This window comes from Panthera pardus, unplaced genomic scaffold (assembly GCF_024362965.1).
Source record: "Panthera pardus isolate Hobbes unplaced genomic scaffold, ASM2436296v1 HiC_scaffold_1, whole genome shotgun sequence".
Lineage (NCBI taxonomy): Eukaryota > Metazoa > Chordata > Mammalia > Carnivora > Felidae > Panthera > Panthera pardus.
The window spans coordinates 22696569-22713379 of record NW_026526654.1 but is presented as its reverse complement, the minus strand read 5'-3'; the positions used below and the strand labels follow the sequence as shown (position 1 = coordinate 22713379).

The 16811-nt window shown below is 42.1% G+C and overlaps 1 protein-coding gene and 1 long non-coding RNA gene across 9 annotated transcripts in view; one reads left to right on the top strand and one right to left on the bottom strand.

Annotated features, from left to right (window-relative positions):
* The window catches only part of MBNL2 (muscleblind like splicing regulator 2), a 158123-nt gene that overhangs the window by 67886 nt on the left and 73426 nt on the right, over positions 1 to 16811 (top strand). The gene's annotated exons all lie outside the window — the stretch shown is intronic.
* Positions 1 to 16811, bottom strand: part of LOC109264144 (uncharacterized) — a 99948-nt gene that overhangs the window by 33252 nt on the left and 49885 nt on the right. The gene's annotated exons all lie outside the window — the stretch shown is intronic.

Below are 16811 nucleotides of genomic sequence, written 5' to 3'. Positions count from 1 at the left end.
TGTTAACTTTTCTACTTTCTCTCTCTGTCTTTGCCTAATTCATTCATCAGAAAATTTACCGAAGCCTGATATATCCCAGGTTCTGTCTTTGGTACAGAGAATACAGCAGTGAAGACATCATCGTGACTTCAAGTCGGTGATAGTTTAATGGTTGGGGGTTGGGGTGAGGTGGGGTCAGAAATGAGTATCGGGCATCTAGAATGCAGTATAATAAGTACTAGGAGGGTATCTGTGTGCCCTAGAGCATGGGAAGTTCCGGGGTATGTACTCTGGAAGCATACTAGGGGCTAGCCAATTCAGACTGGGGCTTAAGGAGGTGAGGGAAACTTCTCATCGGACTTAAGTAGGAAAATGGAGGTGGCGTTAGTGGGTAAGAGGGTAGAACACGCCGTCTCTGTCTTCCTTCTCTGACTCCATGAGGCCACCTGTGTTCTTAGTCACCCCATCTCGGTCCTTTTGCCTGGTTTCACACGACTCCCATCTTCCGTGTCTCCCTACTGGACCATTATTTGTTTTAGAGCAGCCCCTCTGAGGGCCATCCGTCAAACTATTACAGGACAATGACGAATAAGCTCTGTGTAAAGGCCTTGCTGCAGGTGGAAGGAGGCTGCAGGTTGAGAAAGGAGTCTGACTCTTCCTTCTCCCAGTGATTCCAAGAGGTCTGTACACAAGTACACGTGAAATCCTAACTGTGGCTCCGCTCACCTCTCCAAAGAAGAAATAACTGCCTAAAACAAGAATTAAAGACAAAAGGCTAACTTATAGAGAGAGCAGCAATAAATATATGCACACATTCAAGAAGTTTTTTAAAGTGGATAAACAAAATGTTTCTTGAAAGGAGAAGAGAGAAATGAAAGAAAATAATCATCACCATCATGGCCACCATTTAGTAAGCATATCTACACATTGTCAACTGTACCAGCCATTGTTCGGGTATTGCATGTAATTCTGAAAACAATCCTGGAAGGCGGGATTCTTTTTTATTTATTTATTTATTTATTTATTTAACGTTTATTTTATTTTTGGGACAGAGAGAGACAGAGCATGAACGGGGGAGGGGCAGAGAGAAAGGGAGACACAGAACCGGAAGCAGGCTCCAGGGTCTGAGCCATCAGCCCAGAGCCCGACGCGGGGCTCAAACCCACAGACTGCGAGATCGTGACCTGAGCCGAAGTCGGACGCCCAACCGATTGAGCCACCCAGGCGCCCCACAGGATTCTTAAAACAAGTCCTCGAACGGTCTTGGGCACAAACTATGAGCTCAGTAACTATTTCCTGAATGAATGAAGATATAAATGCTTCTGTGTGCTTGTTGGCTGTCTCTCACCTGCTTCACCCCCTAGAAAATAAAATTCCTTGAGGGCAAGCACTTCATTTTGCTTTCTTCCATATGCCAAGCACGTAGAATGAGGCTGGCACATGGCAGGCACTCAATGCTGTGCCGCCTCTAAAAGACAAGGAAACAGAGACTCAGCACAATTCAGTATTTTATGCAAAATCACACATAAACCGAGACCATGTAGGACTTGATCCCAGCTCAACCTGTGTTCTTCCTCCCTTTACATCACACCAGTCAAGCCTTTCCTTCTGTACATACTCTCATTATCTCAGGCCTGCTCAAGTTTCAGAGATACTCGGCTCTCTATAATTCACTAGGATAGTTTCGTTGAAAAGACTTAGCACAATAGCATATATTGGTGAATATTTAGCACATACCTATTAGTAATGGCAATTATCAACTTTCCCAAAAAATAATATGGGGGGTGAGGGGAACATGAATGGGAAAGGGTTTTTTTTTAATTTTTTTAATTTTTTAATGTTTATTTACTTTTGAGAGAGAGAGACAGAGTATGAGTGGGGGAGGGGTAGAGAGAGAGGGAGACACAGGATCCAAGTAGGCTCCAGGCTCCGAGCTGTCAGCACAGAACCCGACAGGGAGCCTCGAACTCATGGACCACAAGATCATGACCTGAGCTGAAGTTGGACACCTAACCGACTGAGCCACCCAAGCGCCCCAGAAATGGGAAGTTTTATTCCTCCTGCTTGTGCTGGAAGAACGGGGGAATACACAGAATGGGCTGCCTGTCCCCTACAGCCACAGCGAGCCTTGGACTATTGGGACAATGCAGCTTAGTCTCCTCATCAGGACTTATTTGCATTATTAAAATGTAAAGACTCACTGGTGTGTCACGACTCATCCTCATCATTAAGATCATTATGGTGACCTGGCACGTGTGGGCAGACTGATCTTCGAGCACAAGAGTGAAACGAGGTGCCTAACTTGTCATGAGCCTGGCTGCTTTGGGAGAAAGGCAGCAGTCTGCTGTGATCATCAGAAGAGTCTAAGTGACTCAGTTTTACAAAGTGTGATCACTGAGGCTTTGGGGAGTTTATCAAACTAGATTGCAGCTACCTTCATCTCTCTAGACCTAGATTTTTCTGGTTCTTTTTCTAATATTCTTTTCTATTTTTCCCCATCAGTTGGACAAAATTAAAGGTCCCTAATACTGGCAGTGTTATAGAGAATTATGCACTCTCATATGCTATGGAAGTCTAAAACAGCTTACACTTATTGGAGGACAATGTGGAAATATAAATTATATTCTTAAATGTTGATAGCATTCAAGTCAGCAATTCCATTTCTAGATATTTATGCTAAAGAAATACTTACATATGCATATAAAAAGGCATGTACTAGTGTGTTCATGTCAGCAGTATTAATAAGAGTGAAAAACGATCACAAAACTAATCACTGAGGTCATCCAGGACGGGTTAAATAAGCTTTGGATAACTGATACTCTGAAATACACGTGACACTTAAAAACTGAGGGGAATTACTCTAACATCTATATCAAACACATCCACATCTGACTTGGCAAAAGCTCCAAAGCATATTATTTAGTAGCAAAAAAGAGCTAGTTGCAGTATTCTGTTCACTATTAGCTGTTTGCATTTAAAATACATTCCAGGGGCACCTGGGTGGCTCAGTCAGTTGAGCATCTCACTTCGGCTCAGGTTGTGATACTGAGGTTTGCGAGTTCGAGCCCTGCGTCCAGCTCACTGCTGTCAGTGCCCGCTTTAGATCCCCTGTCCCCCTCTCTCTGCCCCTTTCCTACTTGTGTTCTCTCAAAAATAAAACATTTAAAAACTTTACATTCCAAAAGATAGATTTCTATAGGTACATATATAATGTACCTATTATATATGTAATATATATGTGCAATATATATTATATATGTAATATATATTATATATGTAATACATATAATATATGTAATATATATCATGTAATATATATATCATATATTATATATGTAATACATATATAACATATAAATACATGTTATATATTTAAATAATATATTATTTATCAATATTACATATGATTATGTAAAATAAATCACATGTAAATATTATATATTATATAACATGCTATACCATACATGTTACAGTAATATTTTCTGGATAGATCTAGACTTGTCTTTTTTCTGATGACCTCTTTGTGTCTCAGAGCCTTTCAGGCATGAGGAAAAGCTGGGGCAATGTGATGGGAAGGAGCTGAGCCTGGTCTGTTGAGGCACAGGTAAGAGACCTCGCTGAGCAGCAGAATGTCATTACATATGCTTTGGGGCTGAGGTCACCCTGCTGTCTGCATGCTCAGGTACAAGAAGATTGAGTTACTTGAAGGAAATGCTGTCTCATCCTTTGCTTGCCATTGAATTCTCCCCCAGCCCTGGGAAGAAGAAGCCCTACGAGTCAGTCCAGCTCCACTGGCCCAATTGAACAGTTTAATCAGTTTAGAAAAGGGGTTTAGTTTACAGAAAACACCCCCTATATTAGCTCACCAATAGCAAATGGTGATGAGAGCCCTGCATTGCACCAGGTTACTTGTGGTCACCAGAAACGAGAGCAGGCAGGGTCTTCGTGTCCCAGACCTATGTGGGATCGAGAGCAAGCTCCACTTACTCCTGTCCCATTTCTTCCGGTTGGACTCTTTCTCAGTTCTTCATACGGTGACAGTATTGCAGTGTCTTCCCAGAGAATATCCCCTCTGAAACACCTCCGGATTTCTGTAGCCATTCTTTAGCACATCCTCGGCCTTGGAGATTGCTCGTCTGTCTCTCCCTGGTACTGCAGACATCTTCACTTGCCTCTTCGTCATGAAGCCCCTCTCATCCGGAAAGCCTAAGCAAAAGTTCTCTTCCTTCGCTATGTCCCTTTCTTTCATTCTCTGACCCACACCATACATAAACAAGTCCCAAATGCTGTTTGAAGAGCTTTTCTCTAGAACTAGTCTCACTATTCTGATTGGTCAAATGGGAGAAAAGAATCCCAATAAATTAGAAAGATATGGGGGTGCCAGGGTGGCATCCAACTCCTGGTTTTGGCTCAACTCATGATCTCACGGGTTTGTAAGTTCAAGCCCTGCATCGGGCTCTGTGCTGGCAGCTCAGAGCTTGCTTGGGATTCCCTCTCTCCTCCTCTCTGCCCCGCCCCCACTCACACTGTCTCTGTCTCTCTCAAAATTAAATCAACTTTTAAAAAATTATTTAAAAAATTAGAAAGACATGGCAGGAGTATCCTGTATTACGGAAGACCAGAATGCTAAATAGCATAGTTCACACTTTTTCCTAAAGCTATTTTAGTTTGGGGTGTTACCGGGGTCTTGGAGAAACCTTAGGGGTCCCTGAGAAGGACGACAAAGGGATAAAATTGAAGTTTACAATGTGCAGGCTGGTAACAGCATGTAGGATTAATTTCAAGTGAAAAAGAGACTGTGTCTCACCACGATTACCAGTATTAATATATGCCCAGCACTATGCCAGGCTCTTGAAAAACATTATTTCACCGAATCCTCACCACCAACCTTATGAAGTTTGTGCCCATTTTGTGCCTATAGCAACTGAAGCTTAGAGAACTTCGATTTTCCTATGGCAGACCCACACAAGGATTTCAAGGATTTCAATACAAATGCAACAGGCACAAATATGTCCGTAGAGTGAAGACACAGAAACTCCCAGGAGACTGGTGTGAAGTCCATACGTATGAGACTCCAGATTCTGTTGGCTCCAGGAACAGAACAGAAAGGAAGGGAGGGGGAATTCACAGGAAAGACTGGCAGACTGAGAGCAAAAAGGAAGACAAGGAACAGAGGGAGAAGACACTTAGTGAGCACCCAGACACATGTCGTGGTCACGTCCTCAATCTCCACAATAACTTTGTGGAAAAGATCTTATTTGCCCGTTTTGTGGTTGAGGAGATGGGTTTAGAGATTTGAGATAACTCTACGTCTCCCGAGTAGCAGAGCAGGGACTTGAATTGTGCCCTGTGTGCCTCCCAATCTGGTGTCTGTGGCGCCTTACTGCGCTGCTTCCAGTATGGCTTCCAGCTCGAGCCCTGGGGATGGGGGTTGGGGGGGCTGGGAATCACAATACTATTCCCAGAAGTGGGGAAATCCTCAGGGAGAAAAACATGTGAGTAGGCATGGGCACGATAACGTTTTTGAGGGTGAGGTGGCAGGAGTCTGGGTAGAAATGTCTTCGGTATCTGGGGACTGGAGTTGCAATTTGACAGCAGAAGTCATGAGGTCGACACCAGCCCCTCAGGGAAAAACAAGTAGAGTCAGAAGAGGAGGGCACTTGGGGGTGGGCAGCAAGGTTGCCCACAAGTAGAGGCCAGGAAAACCCATAGGCACCAGCAAAAGAGATGGAGATAGCACCAGAGGGGAAAATACGAGGGTGCCATGATCAGAGACTCCCAACACGGAGGCTATGTCCAAAAAGTTCTGAATCCAAGCGTGTCTCAGCCAGCCAGCTGTCAGTTCACTCCAGCCAGCCCAGGCTGCTACTGTGATGTTTTGAATCATGTCAAATTCATAAAGAATATATTACATTCCGTTACACGCTGTAATCACAAAGGACAATGAAGTATTTACTTTCTTGGGCACCCACTACTTTGGGTGCTAAATGCCGTTTTCAGAAAATATGCCTCTAACTGGTTTTCCAATAAAGTATTTGCTGAACATTTGCCTTACATAAACAAATAGAAAAATAATAATAGTGTATATTCCCTCTGAACATTATAGGAAAGTGTAGGCTCCCATTGAATGAGGTTTGGAAACAACATAGCAATTTGATGTCCTGTCAAGCTTGTTAAATTGCGATTCTACCAGGATTTTACATTGAGCCAGACCAGCACATCCCAGGGTATAAATTAGGCATAATTGGATATGCACCGATTCTTTCGGGTCACTGGGATAAATTTAATGCTATAATTGAATAAATGATACTGTTGTGGCCTGAAAAGCTCTCTCCCAAAACTTCTAGCTCACTCTCTGCCAGTAACTGGGGAAATTGAGTCTACTCTATGATTTTATATGTGTTTTGCCATCCTAATCCCTACATCTGAAAAATGGCTCCAATTTAGACCTATTGATTTATATTTTCAATTGTGGGGGCAAGGATTTGCATTTTTAAAAAGTTCTCCGATTCATTCTCTTGGAAAGTCAAATTTAGAAAACACTGTTCTATGTTTTTCAGAGAGGAAAGCTTTGTCACATATTTTATCTACCTAAACTTTGTAGGGATTGACCTAGTTGGGCTAAGTAGAGAGGTGTTTATTTGATCATTGCTTATACCAATGATAAGTCAAAATTTTATATTAAAATTTTTGTGTACCTTTTTACATTGGGCAAACATATAAACACAGATTTGTTTACCTTTAATTTTTGATGTAATGATATTTGCTATTGTCCTTTGGTATGTTGTCCAAATTCTCTCATGTATCCTGGACCGGGAGTGTAATGATAAGACAAATGAAGGATTTTATAGTATTAAAAATATAAGATCTTTGAAGACCTGGCTTTGTTTGGATCCCATATCTATCATTAATAAGATAGCTGACGTTAAGCAGGTTATTTGCAAACAAATGATAACAATGCTAATATCTAGTCTGCTTGTTAGCTCATAGAAATTTCGGAAGCATCAAATGATGTGTTGAAAATGATAGTGCTTTGAGAACTATTAAGTGCTTACAAATAAATGCATTACATATAGAATTAAAATAAGAAGCTCTATGTTGTTTCCTCTAGAACAGTCCCCAAGGGGAGAAGTGAGAGGGATTCTAACTCTGCTTAATATAGACAGAGCTCTGTTTGACTTTTCTACTTTCTATATGATTTATATGTTGGTTTTCTGCTTAAGGCTTCATTGGAAAGTTGCTGCTAAAAAAAAAAAAGTGAAAGAAAAGGAAAGGAAAGAAAAGAAGAAAAGAAAAGAAGAGAAAAGAGGTTGAAAATCACTCTTCTGTGTTCTATTTGGCTTGCTGCCCACATTCTTCTTTCTTTAATTGCCAGCCCAACCTTAAACAAGTAACTGCTCATTATCACCTTTATAGAAATTCTAAAAAGGTAAAATTCCAGTTAGTTTCCTTCCTTGACTTCTTATCAGGAATTCTAGTTAAATTCCTGGGGTGAATTTAAAACTAATGGTTAAAGTGTGTTTTTAGATGAATTACTATTATTCTCTAATTTTCTTTCGATCCCTATGCATAATTAAGAAATTATTATAATAAGAGAATTCCTTTGTAGCTAATTACAATCTATTACTTGGAAATAAGAGTGAAATCTTAGACTTACACATATATCAGACAAAATGAGCAAATCATGAAACTGATCAGTCCCCAGTGCTCAGCTAATATTGGGTTGATATGATCTTAGATTAACTGCTTAAAAGCCTAAATTGTTACTTCAAAATTTCAAATCATGTATCTGCAAGCCATCTCTATTTTTTCTCAGATTCTTATAGTAGGTTTCTCATGAAGAGTTCAAGACATTTGACACAAAGTTCCTCCATCAGTCATTAACATTCCTAAGAGGGACTAAGCAGAGGAGGAGGTGAAGAAGGCACAGGAAAGGAATAGAATGAATGCATTCATTCCCGCTTTCTCTCTCCCACACATACACATACACACGCACACACGCGCGCATGCTCTCAGGCATGCGTGCACCCACACACGCATGCACACATACACTGCTTAAGGGAAAACACAACAGAGCAGAATTCCAATGGGGCTCTCTCTGCCTCAAGCGTGGGGGCAGCCGGCTGAGCGGCTCCCACTGCTGGTGTGCACATATTCCATTTGTCTCCTTACACAGAGGAAGGGAGAGTAACAGAGAACATTTCTATAGCCACTCCCCAACCCTTCTTTACTGCACCGCAACCTGATTTTTGTTCCCAGCGTTCCACCAGAATTAACCTTGATGAGATCACTGACAACTATTTAAACGCCATATCCGGTGATCACTTTTGCAACTTTTAATTTTACTTGACCTCTCAGCAGTATTTGACAGTGTTGGGCACTTTCACTTTCTTACCCGGTACCAGTTTGTCCACGCCTTACCCTCTCTTTGTTTTCCTTTCCTTCAAGAATTCTATTTGTGGAGCCTTTAATTACCATCTGAGACCAAACTGGTGATGGCTTCTTCTTGCCATCACTGTAACTTATATGACACATATTACACGGTACTGCAATGATTTGTTGGCACTATTGGGAAGCTGGCCTTGGGCCACCAGTGTAAATGCCTGGGACACAAATGGAAAGCTCACCCTGTGGTGATCCTCATTTAACTTGCCCCCTCTGAGCAAGGGACAAAGCAGCAAATGCTTTTAGAAAAACCTGAAGGGATTCCCAATACCAGAAAGGGAGGGAGAAAAATAGGTGTCCTACTTATTAGTTCATTTTCCATATGGAAAAAACATTCATGGGAAGTAGGGAGCCTTTGGACATTGGTCTCCTGGGACTCAGTATAGACTGATGTTGGTTGCCAAGCAACAAGAACAAGGCTCAAGGACTTTAAGTTCCCTTCTAGCTGGGAAGCATATTTGGATGGGTTCTCAAACGAGATTTCTGAAATTTATAGGGAGGCTCAACCTTGGTTTAGATCACTCAGTGTTCATGAGTTCTCTAGCATGCCTAGCCCTTCAGAATCTTGATTCTTGTTGTCGACATAGTGTCTTATTCAGTATTGTTTTGTGCATGTTCCTGTTCTGTCCTAGTTAAATTGAAAACTCTTTTGAGGGACAGAAAGGATGCCTAAGTCTTCTGAGTCCTACCTCCCAGCATTCAGCATATCGTCAATAAAACCATATTAATTGATTGATTGATTATCTGATCTACCTTTCTACTTTGTCGTCAAAGACCTTCCTTTTATTTTTCTTAGTGGGCCCAAATTTAGTGACACTTGTAGAAGCAAGCTTTACCTTTCAACTTTTAACTTCCATTGATTTTTCCATTGTGCGTGCCAAAGCCTTAAATTGATTCCAGTTGTTTAAAAGAGATGTATATTTTTCTTCTACACATTTTAAGGGGGAAAAACTTGAATGTGTTTTCCCTAGACTAAACCAAAACCAGATAGTTTCTCCAGAAATGTATGAATAAACAACAAAGTGGTTACTTTAGCAGCTGACATGCCATTATATTGGATTTCAGAGAGGTCAGGTACTTTCATATTTCATATGACTCCAGGTGAAAGAAAAGATATTTAGTCAGCAACAGGAAAAGGAAAAGTAAATCCACAAGCTCTCTTGTTCAGATTTGTGATATAAAAACTGAACAATTTAATGTAGAAGCAATATGGCAAATTATATTAGTCAAGGAGTATGTTACTTTGAAGACAAAAGAATAATCGTGACATTTTTGCTGTTTAAAGACAAAACAGTTCTCCTGTCATGATCATAGAGTCATGAAATCTTGGATCTGGAAAAGACCTTAGAGAGCTAAATTATTTTCCACCCAATGCCAAGATGGTGACTCCTTTAGGACAAGGATTGTATTTTTTGCTTCCTCTTCAAAATGTCCACAGTGCTGAGTCAAGAGATGTGCACTCAGTTCCTTTAAGTAATAATCAATGATGTGGATCATTGCTACAGTCACGGCTATAGGGGGGCAGAAAGAAGATTTCAGCCTCACTTTCTGGAATTGCCTTTCTCTTTGGTATCAGCCCATTTTGACCCAGAGAAGAGCTCTTATAACAATAGGGATTACATCTTTGGGGTTTTCCCTATGTCACTCATCAAAATGTCATACAAAGAGCTACACTGGTGCTTTTGTTGCCGGACCAGCATTGGCCAGCTGCCATAGTGCCTGCAGGCCCCGGTTCACAGAGAACTGTGCATTGACCTGCCCATGCAAAAATTGTTGCGAGGGCCTTACCTGTATATCACCACAGGACAGTCACTTACAATGATTCCAGATCAATACCTTTCCGAGTTGTCTAGGAAGTCCTACCAGCTGTCACTTAAGGGTAATTAACACATCTCTCTCAATTATGCATGCTGGTAGAAGAATTTCAAACATTTGGCTGGATAACAAATTCATCCCCTCCATTAGAGAAAGGTCATTCCTCTGGCCATCTGGATATTTACTTTTCTTTATAAATGAACTTCATGGAATTTTCTGTCAAGAGGGGAAAATGGTGAGGACAAAGGGAATCTCTTAGTAAAAATATCTGTCACCCATTCAACACTGGCCATGCCCACAAACCAACAATCTTAAATGATACATCCGATCCTTATTTATTCCACTGTTAACATACATGATGCTTAATCGGCATACTACTATGACGAGAGTTGCCTCTGATGACCCTTTATGTGATATTCTTGATCTCTATAGCAGAATATCTCTTTTACTTCCCGTGTGTTCATGAAAGGCAGCAGCAACTATGTTGTATGTTTTCTAACTAAGTTAGAAAAGAAAAGGTACTGGGAGGGATGAGATGGTGGGTAAGTCCTGACTCTTACGGAGGATAGAGGCCAGCTGGAGGGGACACAAACTGGTTGTAATACACTGATCAATTCCTTCCCTGTCAGCCAGGTACACAAGAAAATGCCCTGTGGGAGGGGAAGACATGCCTGAGTGGGACAAGGAAGGTGTAGTGGAGGAGAGGGTGCCTGAGATGGGCCAGTAGATGTGGAGGAAGAGGGCATTTTAGGCAGAAAGGGCCTCATGAGCGTGGGGGTGGAGACAGGAAAGTGTGGGATGTTTGGAATTTGAGAGCAGTCCAGGTGGACTGCAGCATAGAAGAATATAGGGCATGTAGGGAGATAAAATAATAATGATATGTTGAAACAGGGTTGTGGGGGAGCCTGAACACCAAAGTGAGGAATTTGGACTTAAGCTGGTAAGACAGGACAATGAAAGATTTTGAACAGGGAGATGAAAACTTAGAGAAATGACCTTCGTGACTGTTAGAGGTTGAATTCCATCACCTCACCAGATTCTTATGTTGAAGTCCAAACTCTGGATATCTCAGAAAATGGCCTTATTTGGAGATAGGCCCTCACAGAGGTGATCACGTTAAAGCAAAGTCATTAGGGTGGGCCCTGATCCAGTGGGACTGGTGTTCTCCCTAAAAAGGGAAATGTGGACACAGAGATACGGACAGAGAGAAGAAAATGCAAAGAGACACAAGAAGAAGATGGCCATCTACAAGCCAGAGACAGGCCTGGAACAGACACTTCCCCAGAGCCTTCAGAGGGAGGGTGGTCCTGCCAACACCTTGGTCTTGAACTTCAAGCCTCCCAAACTGTGGGATAACACGTTCTGTTGTTAAAGCCACTCAGGCTGCGGTACTGTGTTAGGCAGCCCCAGCAGACTCATGCAGCGACTGTCTGTGACGTGGGCTAGAGAATGTGTGCTCTAGGAATGAAAGATGTGGCCTCACAGGATGGTGGTGATGGGAAATCAGAGGCGAAAGAGCCATGACAGTGTCGCAGAGAGAGGCGCTTCCTGATCAGGCTGCTGGCAGAAATGTCAAGGTGTCAGGTACAGCAAATAATGGGCTCCTGGTTCTTTGTTCACCATTCAGACTAGGCATGAAAAGGCCAGGGTCCTAGTTGGTCCAGGCTCTGATCCCAAGCTGGTCCCACCCTCTCTCTGGCCCAGTGTGCCCATCGTAGAGGGAGGGGATTGCACCAGATCATCGTAAACTCCACATGCAAGAACGTCTTGATTTTACAATGCTAATTACATGAGTTTTATGTTAGATACGATAAATACGCGTGCGTGTGTGTGTGTGTGTATGAGTGTGAGTGTGTGTGAGGGAGAGTGAGCTCCAACGTGTTTCTAGGAGCAATTTGAGGGAACTTTCAGAATTCAGCATCATTGTTTTTAAAACGGACAACAAAGTAGAAAATCAATCCGAAGGAAATGAGAAACTTATTACGGTCATCTAAGGTGAACTCACTACAGTATTGTATTTGAACTTTAACTCTGAGTTTCCTGGCAGTGAAGGCAAAGAAAAAGCATGTGCTCATTGTCTGATAAAAACCCATGTAATTTGATTAGTTCTTGAGAAAAACATGCTGAGTGCTCAGATAAGATTACATTTAAAAATACACCGATTCAAGATACATTAAGCATCACGGAAAAAAAAATCTATACTTCTTAATCCAATAATTCCACTTACACTGAGGAAATAAAAGGAGGGAGGGGCCATGTGGGAGAAAACGCTTGTCACAAAATTATTTGTGAATGTGTAAAACTGTAAAACACCAAAACAGGAGAAATAGTTTAACTTAATTGTGATGCATCCAAGCAGGCGGTATAATATAGGCATCGTAAACAAGACTCCCCAGCTGTTGAGTGGAACTGGCTGATGATAGCCTCCATGAGAATAATCAAGAGATAAAATGATTTCTTCACCAAGATTATAACTACATAAAGATATGGAAAACATCAAAGGGAGTCCTCAAACACAGCAATAATACTAACTCTGAAGAGTGATCACCCCTTCATATATCCCAAATTTTTAATAATGTTTACAATTAAATTGAAAAGAACGAGCCACTCACATATGTTGTGCTTTATGGGATTACATTTGTTGTTGCGCAGCTAAAAGGAAAGGAAAAGATTTCAAAAACGCGAACACAACAAACTGAAATTGTATTATTTGGAAAAAGTTGTTAATTTCTTGAACTAGCTTTTGGTTTTCAGAAATGATTTTTTTTTAAACGTGAGTGGGCCCTGACAGTCATGCAGAAGCCTTCCTTGTTTGCTTCCAGGTGACTGCAGCCGGCTGAACGAAGCTCACGTCCCCTAGTCAGGGGCTGGTGATGGGTTAGGTCTATTGGTCGTCTGTGCGCGGCACCCTCCAGGCCTCCACCCCTTGGTTAAATCACTTCTAGTGACCCAGCCGCCATTATTCCTCCTTCTGCTTAGTCTGCTCCATTGCTCATGACAGATACTAATCCTCTGTACCCCTCCTCTCCCTCTTGTTATTTCTTTGAAGAAAGGGAAAGAGCTTCTACCCCTGGTATTCGTCTGACTGAAACCAACGAATTATGACCAAGGACTATTTCTTCACGTTGAGTTGGAACATTGAAAATGTTTTAATTTTCAAATCCCCGTGGCATGTGAGAACAGTCTAGAAATGAGCCAGCCTAGGCGATAACTTGGAATGTTGGTTAGAAGAAGAGTATAGGTGCATGTATCGCAGACCCGCCAGGCCTCTGGCAAAGCGCCTTCAAACGCACAAAAAACAATCGATGTAATAAACCACATGAATAGAATGAAGGAGGGGGGATCTACATTATTTCAATTGATGCAGAAAAAGCACTTGAAAAAATCCAGCACCTCTCGTGATAAAAAGAGGTAAGCTCCTCTTCTGTGAGTAGTATTTTTCCCTCCTCATCTCTCTTTTCTAGATTCTTTTCCCAATTTCACGTTTTTTTTTCCCACAATGTCTATTATTCTCCTTTACCTGAGCAAAGTGATTATGAAATTACTTCACACTGAAGTTTTAATAATTTCAGTGTCATTTTCATTAAAAGGCCTGGACCAAAAAGAGTGGGAGATACCCCCAGAAATGAGTCTATCATGGTGAGGCTCAGACCCAGGAAAGCAGAATGTTGCTTCTTTCCATTGTCTTACTAACTCCTAGTTTACTCCAGCAACAGCCACTGAGTTTAGAATTGAAATGTCAGTAGCCCCCAACTTACATTCATTTATTATTTATCACTTATGACGTACACATTTTTGAAGAATTCAAACTCCTTTTCTAACACTGAACATTTTTCTCAGAGTCCCTATACTCCCAATTATGTTTTTATTATCTGTATGTTGAGAACACACCTTACGAAGGTTGCTGTGAATACAAACTACCGTGTGTTTGAATCTTCATTTTATCCCCCAAAACAGCATTTTATAACCTCCGAGGCTGTTAATACATAGTATTCGCAGGACACTCTTTATTCACTCTCCAGCAGTGTTTGGTGATACATGCATCCGTGTTCCCCTGACAAAAACTCCCCTCCACTGATCATTTCAAAGTCAAGTGAGTTCCAAAAAATTCTTAGAAGGAATTGCATGTACCTATATTGAAAAGAAGTCAATGACCCACTACCTCAGGGCTATGAACTTGCAAATGGAGGCTCTCAGTGGTACACCCTAAGTTCTAAAGGTCTAATGTCTCTCAGCATCCTAACATTTGCCAAGCTAAAGGTAGGTCCAATATGTTCACTTTAAATCCTGAAAATGGAAACTGAGCTGTCAAGTTGATTATTCTGAGGCAAATTTTCGGTGCTTTTCTCTGCTTTTTCCTTCTTTTCCACACATCCAGCTCCATGCCTGCCCTCTCACCACACCGTGTCAGGCCCCTGCACAAACGGAGAAACCCATGTTCTAAAGAGTCAATGTTCTCTTTGTGGGATACTCATCAAATTCCAAAAGAGAAGGATCCTCTTGAACAGAAGGAAAAACTGGGGGCAATGAGGTTTGAGGATTCTTTTACATTGTAAGGTGTAAATGGGGTTGGCAGAGTTTGACCGGGACTTTTCCGTGCTCTGTTGAAAAGATCTTTTCTCCTCTTGCTGTTGTTAGAGGAGTGCCTGCAGCCTGTTGCTTAAGCAGCCCGTGATGGATGGTGCCGATGGCCTGATAGGCTGTTTGGGTCTTAAGGCCCAGGTGGAGGCTGCAGAAGAGCCACCCACGTCCTTTCAAGGAGGAGAGCGGGAAGGGTCTGGGGGCTGGCCGGGCATATGGTGGCCCCCGTTTCTGGTATTTAAGCTCTTCGTGCTCTCCTGGCCTCCAGCCTGCTGCCTGATCACAAGAGCAGTGCTAAATGGAGATCTGTATGAGATCAGCAATATTTAGTGATTGGGAGGCTGACATAATGCACTTTCTCATAATTTATTAAAGTTGCAATACATTTGAAAAATCTGTGAAGAACATGGAAACCTCGGGGTAATATCGTCCAGTGCATTAACCCTCCATTGATTTTGCATCTCAATCAGAGTAAAAGCCAAAGTACTTCTGATGACCCGTGAGGTTCTCCCCCCACCCCCCCACCCCCCGCCCTGTCTGCACCTCCCTCCCCTCACCTCTCCAGTCTTGGTTACCACTCTTTCCCTTGCTCTGCTCCAGCCACACTGTTCTGGTTGCCATTCTAGAATACTCTAGGCAAAGTCCCACCTCAGGATCATTGTACTTCCTGTCTCCTCTTACCAGGCTTATTCCCTTACCTGAAAAGTCCTCCTCAAGACCTCCTTCAGACAGCCTAACAAAAACTGCAAAGTTACCCACCCACCCACTTCCTCTCCCCCTTAGATATATTTTTTTTTCTAGCACTTATCAGCATCATACCCACTCTGTAATTCACTTGCTGACTTTGTTCAAGGTCTGTCCTGTCCCATTAAAATGGAAGCTCCCTGAGCTTAGGGACTTTTGCCTCTTTTGCTCATCACTCTTTCTCAAATGCTGAGAGGCTTGCCTGCTACAAAGGAAGTTTGAAATATGCACTGAGTGAATGAATGACTGGAGATGGTAGTCCGGGGACATAACGATTGGAAGCATCTTGCTATGACAGCTCTCCTCTACTGAGAAAATCAGCAGCTTAGGCACCGAGGTCAACAACACTAGGTGTGGAGGCTTCCAAGTGGAGGGGGGGAGGCCAGGGGACAAGGTGCAAGAAGCTTTGCCCTTGGCTGTCAAGAGACTTGTTAGAATCCTAACTCTACCTCCCACTAGCTCTGTGACCACTAGCAAGCTGTTTGACATAGGTGACTGGTTTCTCTCAATTTAATCAATATGTGAAAGAAAGATGATGATTCAAAAGTCCAGGGTTGTTGTGAGAATCAGGGCCAATGTCCTTAAGACAGCAGGTGTATAGCAAGCCTTCATGAAAGTGAAAGCTATTCTCATACATGTCCATCATTTGTATTAATCTGTAGCTGTTTGCATTATTGGTAAAAGTAGAAATTCACATGCTTGTTGGCATTTTCATTTTAGGGAATACATTGAGTCTATTTTAAAACTCCTTGCAATAGTATTTTTGTCCTTATAGGAAAAAAAAGTCTCCTATATACACTTGTATTTCATTCCAGTGTGGATTGGTACTACTTAAGGATCCTTAAATAGGAAGAAATGGTCCCTTAAGCAGTGAAGATTATCTTCCAGTTATATCAGTTCCCCCACCTCCAAATGTCATCTCACAAGGTTTACAAGGGTCTGGACTTGCAAAATCCGTGTGTTCCAAAGATTCATTTGTTAAACATTGATGGCATACACGTTCTCCACCAGGCACTGTGCTCTCCGTGACTGACTTTTCTGAGGCAAGTGGGAGAGCTTCCCCTCAGGAACAACTAGCAATAAAGCCCTGAGACTGAGTCCTAATGATAAGAGCAGGCATTGGGTGTTAGGTGCTGCCCAAGAAGTGCAGATTGTTCCAGAAGTGCAGGGAAGGCAAAAATACTTTCTCAAGGGTGGCTGGGGAGAGGCTGGAGAATGGTTCACATGGAGGAAGGCCGGTTAGACTG